Here is a 14,279-nt window from a genome sequence, read left to right on the forward strand (position 1 = left end):
TTTTTATTCATTCTAAGGCACATGTCCCTTAATGATGACCCTCTATGGAATACAAAGAAAAGGTTTATGGGAGAAAGGTGAGGTAAAAGAGGATGGGAGAGGAAATGAATTTGAGCAATTTCATGTACACAAATTAGAGCGATGTTTCAAAATTATGTCACTTTTCATAAAAAATTATCCATTTATTCAACTAATTGATTTGACCAAAGAATAATTTATTTTCTCTTTTTATGTTTTTTTCACTATTCGCAAGATTCCATGAATTTATTAACAAAAAATGGGAAACAATTAATTTTGAATTTATTATAGTGAAACTTTTTTTTTTCAAGATGTGGTGTTGATGCATGTTATGTGTTATGCAAAGTGACATGAGAATGCAAGATGCTACAAATTCGAAAACTACCTATACACATGCATGTGAGTGTATGTATGGTATGTACTATACAAGGTGACATGAAAAAAACAATGGGATGAATATTATGCATTATAGTGGATTCATGTTACGTGTCAAGTGAATGTAAAAATGTTATTTACCTTAAAATTATATGCATGGTACCATGCATGAATGAAGACAAGATGTGGATGTAATGCATGTATGCGCCTCGAGATGCCCTTATTTATACGTTGATGCAAATATGACATAGTTGAAAATTAACCACTTAATTCGATAAAAATGAAAAGATTAAAAAAATAAAGAAATAATGCACGCTCCCTTTATGTCCTAGAAGGTGTAGAGAAAATCTATTTTCTGGTCTATGGGCTTTTATATGATTCTTTCAAGGATCTAAATTATCTCACAGGCCTCTAGAGCTGAAGTCAACTTCAAGACATAATCCACAACGATAGGCAAAGTTGACCCATGGACTAGGGACCAAATTGACACCTCTACTTTCAGGGGAATTGCAACCCCTTGGTAAAACCATTAGTGGGGTTAAAACCCCCAAAAATGCAAATATAACCCTAACTAAAAATAATTATTTTTATAATGGTGTGTGAAACTAGACATTAATATGTATAACATTTTTTATGTTTTACAAATTTTCTCCAAATTTAGAATACATTCATATTTGTGAAAATTTATATTATAACCAATGAAAAATATTGTAATACACAAGCCATGTATTATGTACTTGTGTCCTTAATATATAATTCAAAATACTTTAAATTAGTAGAACTAGCCTACTAACGTGCATTTTTACATTCTTATTTTATTGTAAGAAAATAAATTCGATATTTGTATATTTAAGGAGAATATATTATTTAATAAATTAAATTTAAATTTTACATTTTAATTTCGTAAAATTTACTTATGGGAAAATTGTATTAGTTAACTTATGGAAATTAATAATATCATTCGGGAATATATATATATATATATATATATATATATATATATATATATATATATATATATATATATATATATATATATATATATATATATATTATCATTTATTATAAAACATTTTGTTACTATTTATTATATTTATTTGTATTATTTATTTATATTATTGTCATTTATTATAAAATATTTTGTTACTCTTTTTATTATATTTATTTCTATTATTTATTGTTATTTATGTTTATATATTTATTATTGTATATATATTATACATATATATATATATATGTCAACACCCAATTTCGTCCGGGTAACAATGATAAAAATAATAAATAAAAAATATTAATTAATTAATTAAAGTTCAATCGAGAAGAATAAATAAATAAATAAATAATAAAAAAAAGGAAAAATATGTTTTAGTTCGAGAAAAAAAATAAATATCTATGTTTATTTTTTTATTATTATTTTTTTTTATTTTTAATTTAATTTTGTTTTATTTATTTATTTGGGCTTATTATTTTATTTTCCTTTCTATTATTACAGCTCCATTTTTGTTTTACGTCTCTCATTCTAATTTAATAAAAAAGGAAAAAACAATAAAAATAACAAAAAAAAAAAAGAAAAGAAAAAAGGGAAAGAAAGAGATAACGTAAGGTCTCTCTGTTATCAGACCCATGCCTGCTATGCTATCATAGTTTTGTATTGGGAATGATCTGTGGCATGGTCATGATGACTGAAGGAGCAGGAAGCAACATCTGCTCTCAGCCTTATCCCAAATTTCGAGATTGGAAGGTGGAAATAGTTACATAATAAAAAATAAAAAGGAGAGATTCATATGCTGTAGCCAATTGATCAGGGAACTTTCGTTTGACAATAGGGACTGTAAGAGGTAAGTTTTCCATCCGAATACTTGAGTGTTTGAGATGAAACTGATGTTGTTGTGTTGTGCTTGAGAATGAATAAAATGTAGTTGTGTATATTGAATTTTGTGTGTCATTTATTTGGTTCATTGAATCTACATACATTAGTACATTATCATTGTTTGAATCCTCCGTTATCACCCTCGATTGAACCCTTCGACCCTCACCATCACCATACTGCCAAACCAGAATCCAAACACACAGAACACCATAAACAGTTATGTTTTATGGAACACATCCACACGTAGCTGCCATTTTCATTCTCGGTTTTTCTCCACTCCACTCACCCAAAACAGCCCATCCCACACGATCACCAACGGGCATCATCACCTTCGCCTGCGCGTTCCACCTGCACAAATACACACAAACACCAAATTCCTCCATTGTCATTTTCACACCCAACCACAAAAACATAGACCCAAATTCCAGTGCCAAACGCTTAAGCCTCATATACCCCAGTGCCACCGGCCATTCGAAGCTTTAAACGGAAGATGCGCTACCGGTAGCGACCTTGGGTGTCGCACAGAGGTCGTTCGAGACGATATGCGAAGAGAAAGCAAAGGCCGAGCACTCCAGGGTTCTCGACGACGACGCCCCCAAGAACAGGATGTCGCTGGTGATGTCTTCGACGGCGGTGACGCGATGCAGCGGCCACGGGTATGGCAGTTCTTGGTTGCTGAGCGAGGAGCAGACGCACCCCAGCGACTCTAAGCGCGAGCGTCGATCTCGTGAGAGAGAAGGAGAGAAGGGTTGGCTTTCGGCGTCGACGGTGACGGCTCCAGTCGTGAATGATGTGGCTGACGACGACTTTAGCTGACGGAGATCGTGTGGCAGCTGGTTCTTGGTTGGCCATAGGACTATTTCGCGTGAGAGGGGAGTGAAGGGTGACGGCGTCGCCGGTGAAGCCTCCGGCAGAGGTTGTTGGTGGCCTGGGGTTGTGTTGGTGGTGTCAAGAAGAAGAGATGCCATGGTGAGGGGAAGAAGCTTTGGCTTCTGTTAGGGTTTTCCGAAAAAGAAAAAGGGGCCTGCAGGCTTTGAACTCTATTACCACGCGTACCCCCTTTTTTACCTCATCCACCCCATATGCTAGGTTGTGTTTCCTCCTTTCTTTTCTTCGTGTACACCCCATTTTTAATCCCTGCACCTCCATTTTGTGTTTTCTTAGCACACCCCTTTATCCTTGCGCACCCCCTGTTTTTAATTTCTGCAGTTTCACACATTCTCTTTATCCCTGCGCACCCCCTGTTTTTGATTTCTGCAGATTTACAATTTGTGTTACTTGTTCATTTATTGCAGCCCCTTTGTTTCACTACGCATACACCTCCCAATTTTCACTTCCTCGCGCACCTCCATAATTACTAATCCCGCACCCCTGCACACACTTTTTACTCCTATTTTGGGTTTGTTTTATACTTTATTTACTACACCCCCACCCTTAATAAACACACTTATTCTCATATTTTGTTTTCTACTTTCATCTTTTAATTAAATTGTCTTTTTTATTATTAATTTCTTATTTATTTATTTATTTATTTATCTTTTATTATTTTATTTATTTTCTTTTCTTTTATTTATAAAAAAATATTTGAAAATTATCAAAAATTGCAAAAAATAGAAAAGTCGAAAAAAAAGGGGTAAAAATACCCTCTTTCACTTTATTGTGTCTGTCCGGTCGCTTGCACCGTGTGACACTTATTTTTTAAAAAATACCAAAAATAGTTTCTTTCTCCTTTAGTGTCTGTTCGACCGCTTGCGTCGTGTGACGCATATTTTCAAGTAATTCAAAAAACCCAAAAAAATACAATTTTCAAAATACAAAAATATCAACATTTTCAAGCAAAAAGTCTTTTTTTAAAGAACTACGTAACCTGATTTCTCATTTTTAATGAGAATACGTAGGATCAAGGTCAATCCTTTTCGGGCCGAAAAAATAAAAAAATATATTTTTGTTTCTTTTTAATATTTTTGTCTTATTATTTTTGGGGAAAATTAATATTTTGAAAACCACATCAACTTTGTATTTTTAATTAAAGGTATCGCCCTCGGGCGGGCGCGGTAGGGTGCTAACACCTTCCCTACGCGTAACCGACTCCCGAATCCAAAATATGGTTTTTCGCAGACTTGTCTTATCTTTATGGTTTTCCATAGTTTTCCAGAATAACTATGGTGGCGACTCCCAAATCTTTTTTTAAACCCGTTTTCTTTTTCGATTCGCCTTCCCATCGTGATTCCGGTTGTGACAATATATATATATATATATATATATATATATAATGTTACTATAGCAAAGAAGATCAAATTGTTGTTTTTGATGATGTCCACATGAAATAAATGGTTTAGAATTAGTAGATCTTAATAGATATAGGTATTTGTCTAAATGTGTTCTCGACCAAGCTAAAATTGTTAAAATTGTAAAATTAATTGATTTGGGTATTAATCTAATCAATTAGGTTATGTATAGAGTGTGACCATTGATTCTACGATCATATTAATTGATTAGGTTATTAGTCTAATCAATTAGGCTATTTTTGGAGTGTGACCATTGATTCTCCAATCATATTAATTGATCAGGTTATTAATCTAATCAATTAGACTATGTCTGAAGTGCGACCATTCATTCTTTAATCATATTAATTGATTAGGTTATTAATATAATCAATTAGATTATTTTGGAGAATGGAACTTAACACTACAATCGGATTAATTGATTAGACTGATAAACTAATCAATTAATTTCGTCAGAAATTTATCCTGGTTAAAACTCAACTTTCTTCATCATTTGTTGGTTACGTTGTTTATAATCAATGATCATATCAATACATACTAGAGGATTCTGAGAGAAAATCAACATTGTTCTTCACTGCTTTTCTAGTTTTCATCAAGACTCCAAGAAGATTGTGTGGTTGAAATGATTGTGATGTTAAATTATGCATAAGTCTCAGGTGTATTCATTTCATTAGTTTCTTTCATTGTGTTTCTGTATTTATGTCATAGAGGTAGTGATAGGAATAGGTAATTGCATGTAGCATTACCTTGGTTGAAATTCTTAAAGAGTATTTAAAGTGATTGTATATCTAGAGTGTAGGTTTTACATAAGTGAATCTTGTACTCCTAACTCTTTGATATTTTTAGTGAAATTTCTAGCTAGGATGGGTAGAGACCGGATATAGATTCATTTAAATCGAACCTGTATAAATTTGGTTTATCTTATGCTTTTCTTTTATCATCTTTTTTGTACCTTGTTAAATATAAAGGTTCAAACCTATGCATTTTTGTATACGCCACGTCAATTGATTAAAGATATTTTAAATCTGTTTAAGTTTAAAATTGAATAAAAATTGTCAAAACCAATTCACCTGCTCTTGACTAGGAAAGATTTGTCCATCTATTTTAACATATAATTTAAAATTAATTATTATATCTATTAAAAATTATAAAATTTTAACTACAATTTTTTTTTCATTATCATTTTTTTATACCTAATAATGCTTTAAATTTAACTTCAAATTTTTAATATACGTAATACTGTAAAGGAATGAAAATTAATAATGTTGAAAATAATTTTAAAATAACATAATTGAGTTATAATAAAATATTTCAAATCAGTAATGTATATTTAAAAATTCTTCGTAACATGTTGTTTAATTAAGTACTGATACTCATTCGTAAAAGAAATTGGGATACAGTAAATATTTTACTTTGAAAACAATATTTCCTTTTAAACTATATTATTTATATTAAAAAAATGTTCTTAACTTTTTGACGTAAAAATCATGATATAAAACATGATGAAGTAAATTTAAATTTTTTTTATTATAAGAAAATAAATTTGGTATTTGTAATTATAAGTTGAATTATTATTTAATAAATTAAATTAAAATTTTATTTTTTAATAACACAGAATTTATTTTTCCTTTTTATAGTAACGAAAAATATTTATCAGTTAATTGATAAAATTATAAAAAAAATATTATTAAAGAATAAATATCAATTTTATTATCATTCACTACTAAAAATTTGATTTTTAGCGTTTGTTAAGGGTGAGGTTTAGTGGCAGTTTTAACCACCATCATTTTTATTTCCGTCACTTAATCAACTGACGTAGAATTTAACGACATAAAGGTATTATAATATCGATTTAATATAATTGTCGGAATAATCACCACTAATACTCTTAAAGTCAGTTATAACTGCCAACAAAATCATAATTTTTTTAAAAAAAATCATCTAATATTTAGCGGCAATTATAACCGCCAGCAAAATCATAATTTTTTTTAAAAAAAAAATCCTCTAATATTTAGCGGCAGTTATAACCACTAGCAAAATCATAATTTTACTTAAAAAAAGTTCATCTAATATTTAGCCACAGTTATAAACGCCAGCAAAATCATACTTTAAAAAAAACTATCTAATATTTAACGACAGTTATAAATGCCAACAAAATTATAATTTAAAAAAAAATCATCTAATATTTACCGGCAGTTACAACCACCATCAAAATTAATTTAGAAAGAAAAGAAATCTTCTAATCATTTGTTTTTCCATTTTGATCTATTTGTTTCCCAACTCAAAACTAGTTTTGCATCCCTCCATGAATTCCTTTCTTTCTTTTCTCCCTCTCTGCAATTGACTAAACCAAATTCGGCAAAATTTCAACTTAAGTTGACTCAGCTAAATTTTGCCAATTTCGGCTAGGCTGTCAGTAGGGATGGCAACGGGGCGGGGCGGGGACGGGTTTCACTATCCCATACCCATCTCCATAACAAAAATTCATCCCCATCCCCATACCCAAACCCAACGGGTATCAAACTTTTATCCCATCCCTATCCCCACCGGGTAATGGGTATAATCTCGTACCCATACCCGTACCCGTTTTCTTACTACTTTAATATTAATTTTAATTAATTTTTATAAAATAATAAAAAATTATGGTAAAGGAAACATAATATTATCAAATATTCAATATTAGGAGTATGGTTGTTTCTTCGATATCAAATACTTTGAAATAAATTATAATTGTTTAAATTTTAGATTAGAATACCAAATAAAATTTAATGAGAATCAAAACATTTATTAAATTTGCAAACATTAATGCAACCTAGTTGATAATTTTTAAAAATATTTTTTTTAAAATATAAAAGGAAAAAATATTTTTAAAATAATATAAAAGGAAAAAAATATTTAAATTAAAATATATTTTAAATGTTTGTTTACTTCAATTTTTTAAATTATAATGAATCTATTTTTTATACACTAATAAAAGTTATAATACATCACTTGATTAAAATGACGCAAAGAACAAATAATAAATATAACAATAAAATTTTAATATAGATTTTGTATCTTTTGAACCACAATATATGTTGGGTGGTGGTAAAAAGATATTCATGGCAATTACATTAAATTTTTATATTGTAGTAAATAAAAATTATTTATACAATTATAGTGAAAAAATTAAAGTATGATTGTAATGAGTTAGAAAATAAAAAATAATTAGATAACATTTATCGAAATAGTATTCTACATGATGAAAATAAAAAAAATAAAAAAATAAAAAAATTAACAAATGTTTGTCTTATAAAACAATTTGGAGACTATTGGAAGGAATCACACAAAGGAAAATAAATATATAATTAAAAGTATGATAAGATGAAAAATATCTTAGAGATCTAAAAAAACTTTTCAAATATCAACATATATACTCAATGGTTGATAAAAAAATGACGCAAAGAACAAATAGTAAACATAATAAAATTTTATCATAGATCTTGTATCTTTTAAACTCCAATATATGTTGGATGGTGATAAAAAAATATTCATGGCAATTACATTAAATTTTTATATTGTAGTAAATAAAAATTATTTATACAATTACATTGAAAATATTAAAGTATGATTGTAATGAGTTAGAAAATAAAAAATAATTAGATAAAATTTATCGAAATAGTATTCTATATGATGAAAATAAACAAAAATAAAAACATTAAAAAATTAACAAATGTATGTCTTATAAACAATTTGGAGACTATTGGAAGGAATTGCACAAAGAAAAACAAATGTATAATCAATGGTATGATAAGACGAAAAACATCTTAGAGATCTAAGAAAACTTTTCAAATATCAACATATATATTCAGTGGTTGAGAAATAACAAAATTTTTTTTAGCGAAATAAAAAAGTTATTCAAATGAAACAAAAATTAATAATAATAAGTAATTTTTTTTATATTACCTTGTAAATGAAATGTTTATGCTATTAAACACTTAAATTGAGAGTATTAAACATTCTCAGGTGAAAGGAAAATATACAATAAATAAAAATATTAAAAAATAATAGAAATATTCAAATGTTAGACATAAATTTATTTTAATTGACATACATCATTTTAACATAATTACATAAAGGTTATGATAAGATAAAAAAATATATTGGAAATGCGAATGAGTTTCATGACAAACAAAATATTTAGAAAAAATAAAAATAAGAAAGAATATATATATATATATATATATATATATATATATATATATATATATATATATATATATATATATAAATATAGGGTTACTTAATTAATTGTGAATATTTTAATAATTTAAATGAGGATGGAGATATGGCGGGGACGGGTATTATGATGGGGATATATTCATCCCCATCCCCATACCCAATTGAAAAAATCGGGGATTCCCCATACCCATACCCATACCCAGTCAATGCGGGGATTCTCCGTCAAAACGGGGACGGGTTCGGACAATACCCATGGGGACGGGTTTATTTGTCATCTCTAGCTGTCAGGCGATAGGAGTACCAAGGAAGTCACTAGAACGCGTGGCGCATGGCGGTGATGAGTGACCTGCCAAGCGATAGCCCTTTGTCAAAGGTTTTGCTTGTGTTTAGCGCTTGACGGTGAGAAGGCTCCGCTAGGCGGTCTGCGCTGGAATGTCACCTGACGGCGCTTAAGCAATGCCAGGCGAGAGCGTAGAGTGTAATGTGTTCGTGTGGCTTGCATTTTGTATGTTGTATTGTGGGACTTGGACCAGGAGATGTTTGGGTCATGAGCGGAGAGGTTCATGGCTGGTGGTGTACACGTGATGATATGAGCGGGAAGGTTCATATCCGGATACTCTCGTGTGGGGATACAAGCGAAGAGGTTCGTATGTTTCGTGCTCACACTTGAGAGATGTTGCAAGCGAGGACGTTCGTAGTTGGTGGATCACGTATGTTGGACTACGAGCGAGAGGTCCATTGTGTTGGACTACGAGTGAGGAGGTTCGTAGAGGCAGGAATGATAGCAGTGTATATCCTGGGTCCATGGTCAAAGTAATTACTTGTGTGGTGTGGATGCGCGTGATCTACAATGCTTCAATGATACCTTAGAGGTCGGCTTGCTTGTGTTCCTTGAGTTGTGGCTCGGAACGTATCCCCTGAGTTGTGGCTCGGGATAAGGGCTAAGCACGTGACATTTCTTGAGTTGCGGCTCAGAATGGCATCCCTCGAGTTGTGGCTCGGGATGACGGATGAACACAAGGAACTCTTGAGTTGTGGCTCGGGTTGGTGAGTGTTGCTGGTGTGAGTGTGCGAGTTGTGGCCCGTACGACAGGTCCAAATAGATTGCCCTCCTTGGTATGAGACCAACAAGTTTGGTAGTCTTGGGATGTTACGAATGATATTCGTATTGGGAACTCCACTTGGCATTACAGAATGTGGTTTGTAGCATGGCTTCCCGCACGTGTTCTGCCAATTGTGGCTGGTTGGTGTGGCAGTAAGACATCTTAAGGTATTAATTAGAAGACGTAGAACACGGGTAACGTGGTGGTGGTCATGTGTTATGGAATCAAAGGATGGAAATTCCTTTAATGTGTTCGTGTTGTTATAATTGTTTCATATTATATGTATGGTTTAAACTGTTAGCTCACCCTATCTGCTTGTGTTTTGGCGATGATCGTGTACACAGTACAAGAGAGCAGATGATGTTGCAGGTGGATCTGGTGAGGCATAGAACTGGAACGTGGGCTATCATGGGAACATTTCTGCATAGAGTTTATTTTATGAATTTTAAGGTTTCTCTTGTAATCAATTGAATTATAGAAATTGGTATTATTATGAGACAGTTTTGATAATATATTGAATTTTATAATAATTGGTTCTGAGGTGGTTTTTGTTATGAAATAAAGTTTTTATATTTTCTGTGTTTTGGAAAATGGAGCTTAATAAATGAGGTTTTAATATTAATATCATATTTTATTAATTAAATTCGTAATATCCAGACGGGATGTTACAAACATCATTGAGTGAAAATACTAAAAGGTGATGGAAAGATGAAATTGATTATCTCAGTGCTTTACTAATTACCTAAACATTAAAAATAAATAAATAAATAAATAAATAATAAAGTATGAAGGAAATATAGAAACATTAATCTTGCAATGGTCCAACAAAATATTATGAGTACCTTGTTACACCCTGGAACTAAATCCTAGAGAATTTTTATTCTCCCACTGATTTTTATATCCTGGAAAATCAAGTGGTGTTAAGTGGCATGTTTGGAAACAAATAATTAATATAAACAAAAGAAAGAAAAAGAGAATGTCTAATCGTAATATAGGAATAATTTTATTCAGTCAAAGTATACAATTTACTAATTTACTGCTTAGTATAATTGTTTGTTAGACACATTGATAAATACTATACAAAGAAAAAAAGTACAATATATATACAACAACACCATTGGGTATTCTCTACTATTTATGATTTGCATCACTTAAGGAATTTTACCAAGCAATTTGAAATGAAGAGTGACCATTGACTCCCAACACATTGAAGATGAATATTCTTGACAAATTAAATACTATAGTATCTACATATGTTTGAATCTCATCAAATAAATTAGATAATCTAATTTGTAATAACTTTTTTGGCATGTAAACTAGACATAACCAAACTAAATGAAAGTTATAAATGGGAAAGAAGTGAAAAAGTTATAATGCTTTATAATCCAATGGCACCGATGCATAATAAACACATACAAACAAACTATGAGAGCAAACAAAAAGCCAACCTTGTTTGTGCCATAACGTTGAAAGGCAAACAAGCCAATTAATATGATGCATGCACTGGAACTTCTACATCTATCAAGTTTTACAAGTGTTATTAGTGAGTCATGCGACCTATGTGTCAGATAAAGGACAAGTGTAGCATCGAAGTTCTAAATGCACATAAAAGAAAAACTAAATCAAGTAAATTCACAAGCTTATGATGAACAACAACTATTTTTATGATATTATCCTTCCTTTTAAGATCTTTGCACATAAACAACATAAAATTTTGTGATGACATGTAAGTCCACTTTAGCCTTGTGGTAGTCCCAATTCCCGATCTAGGAAGCAATAACAATTTGACTAGAGCATTTTCCATTTCCATATAAGATATGCTTAAAATCTAAGTCTAGTCATATCTTCAACAATATCTAACAATCCTCTGTGAACCTTTCACATCAAAGACATGGTTTGTGAATAATACCAATATTGCTTGATATTCTTGGAGCATCAAATATTGATGTAGAAAAGCTTAAGATTACAATAGGTGTTGTCAATACGAAAATTTATTTATCAACATAATTTAAGTTTCAATTAATGTCTAAAATTAATCACTAAAACTTGACTATTATCAAAGCAATCCAATTAGATAAGCTTTTTTCCATGAACTGGAATAACCATAGTTGAAATCTTTGAACCTCAGTTCTGCATCTGACAATATAGCATCAAGCTTCTAGGGAAAAGTATCCATGTGCCTCAAATCGCCCACTCGGATGCCATTGCGGTTAACCTTGCTGGAATAGCAGGGTCCAATGCCTTTATTGGTGGTGCCGATGAAAGACTTGGATTGAAATTAGATGGAAATGATTATGGAAAAACATAACCGAATACAAGAGAATAAAAGAGGGAAAGAGAAATGAAATGGATATAAATCGAAAATTGAAAGTGAAAGAGAACGAAAAACATCAATGGCGTTCTTGAGCTTTGCGCTAAATCTAATACAAAAACACATAGTGATTGAAATTAGGGATTATGAAAACTTCAAAAGAAAATCTAATATGAAGAGAAAAATAACTTACGAGAGCGAAAATCAACTTACTAAGAGGAGAAAAACACTTCGGAAAAGAAAATTGCACAAGAAGAAGAAGATTTACAAACAACTTCCATGGGAGAGAGGATGACTTCTAGAGAGAAAGAAGATACTTTCTTGCAGAATTAAAAATGACCTAGGTAAAGAAGAGATTTAGCTATGTGAAATACTTTGCAACGAAAACGCGCCAATAAACTGATTTAGGCGCCAAATACTCTTGCTATAGTACACACATTTAAAATATCTCGTTAGTTGTGAACTGACTATAAATTTATATGATTTTTTAATTTCTTTTAACTTAGTGGCATTTCAATTAAACTGCCACTAAACTAAATAAGTGACTCTAAAAACTATTTTTTCTGTAGTGATTTATTATTATGTATTGTGAAGCATTTTGTTATTATTATTTATTGTTTATATTTATTATAATTTATTGTTATTTATATTTATATATTTTTTGTCATTTATTATTGTTTATATATATATATATATATATAGATATAATTTAAATTTAATTATGATATCTAAAAAAATATAATTTTAACTAAAAAAATTTAAATATTTTAATTATCATTGTTTTTATAGCCAAAAATATATAAAATTTATCATATTTAACTTTTGAAATTCTCAACAAATAAATGAAATTCATCAATATCTGAGACTTCTTCTTATGTTTGAATAGGTAATTTAATTGTTCAATTGGTTCAACCTCTAGACATTTCAGGTTGTTATCATGATAAAAGCTCAATATACATATTAACATTGAAATTGAAATGCATATTTATATATTGAGTGACAATTATTGATCTCTAGCACCTTTCATTTGTAGTAATTACAAATATTAAGTAACTATTTGAAGTTGAATGATCAAGATTATACATCAACTATATATTTTTCAACAGTAAACTTTTATTTTAGTTGTATTAAGTTAAACTTTTTTTTTTCTTTGTACTAAATTGTTACGTTTCTATTAAATCTTCACATGTTTAAAATAATGGAACTCAATTATTTTAATTACATAATACTTAAGTATAAATAGAAATTTCATAAATGATTTTTATTACTTAAAACATTTCATCTCTCTAAGAACATGTTCTTTAGAGCTCTCTTTCGTCTCTGTACAATTTCTAATTGTGTGATCATCTCTTTGAAGATTGGAGACTGCCTATGTGATCCTTGCGGTGAGATCTTCAAGTTCATACAATCAATTTCTCAAATTGAGTAAGTTGATTTTCAACTCTTTCTTTGTAAAAAAAAATTAATCTTTGCATGCGTCTCTCATTGAGGTTGCACGTGTTCCTTTAGTTTTATGTTTGGTTTGCTATTGATCAATGATCACGAGTATATGATCTGATCATTTTTCTAGTATTTCTATTTGTAGATAGAGTACCTTGTGGCTTAGGAAAGGTTTTGGCATTGTTAGAGTCCGTTGAGGAATTTCACCATGTAAGGGAAGCTATTTGTATTGTTTTATCTTATAAACATGTTGAAATCACTAACATCATGATTTTACTATGAATTACCTAAATGATTGAACTATGTGATGGGTTTCACTTGTTGAATTGGGAGTTATATCTCCAAGTGTTGCATAATTTAGGTTGTATGATGAAGTCTTGAAATGGTGTTTGATATGAAATGCTAATGTGATAATTTAAGTTGATGAATGTTATGAATTGTAATTGACATGTTGTGTATTTGGGGTACTAGTAGACTTCTTAAATTAGACTGATAATGCAAGATTTTGTACAATCCTAATATGCAGAATTATGCAGACTCGCTGATCGAGGATGAACTCGCTCAACGATTCTAAAGGTAGGCTCACTAATTTGGGAGTCGTTGAGCGATAGTCCACTCGCTGAGCAAATCCAAAGTTAGGGACTTACTGACTTGGG

General features: G+C 30.4%; 1 long non-coding RNA gene across 1 annotated transcript; it reads left to right on the forward strand.

The window, feature by feature from the left end:
• Positions 1-1,955: 1,955 nt before the first annotated feature.
• On the forward strand, positions 1,956-5,488 carry LOC114168922 (uncharacterized). The gene is made up of 2 exons (XR_003600788.2): positions 1,956-2,231; positions 5,135-5,488. It is a non-coding gene; the product is annotated as an uncharacterized LOC114168922 (long non-coding RNA).
• The last annotated feature ends 8,791 nt before the right edge of the window (positions 5,489-14,279 follow it).

This window comes from Vigna unguiculata, chromosome 11, assembly GCF_037176805.1.
Source record: "Vigna unguiculata cultivar grain cowpea cultivar isolate G323 ecotype 2 chromosome 11, ASM3717680v1, whole genome shotgun sequence".
Classification (NCBI taxonomy): Eukaryota; Viridiplantae; Streptophyta; class Magnoliopsida; order Fabales; family Fabaceae; genus Vigna; species Vigna unguiculata.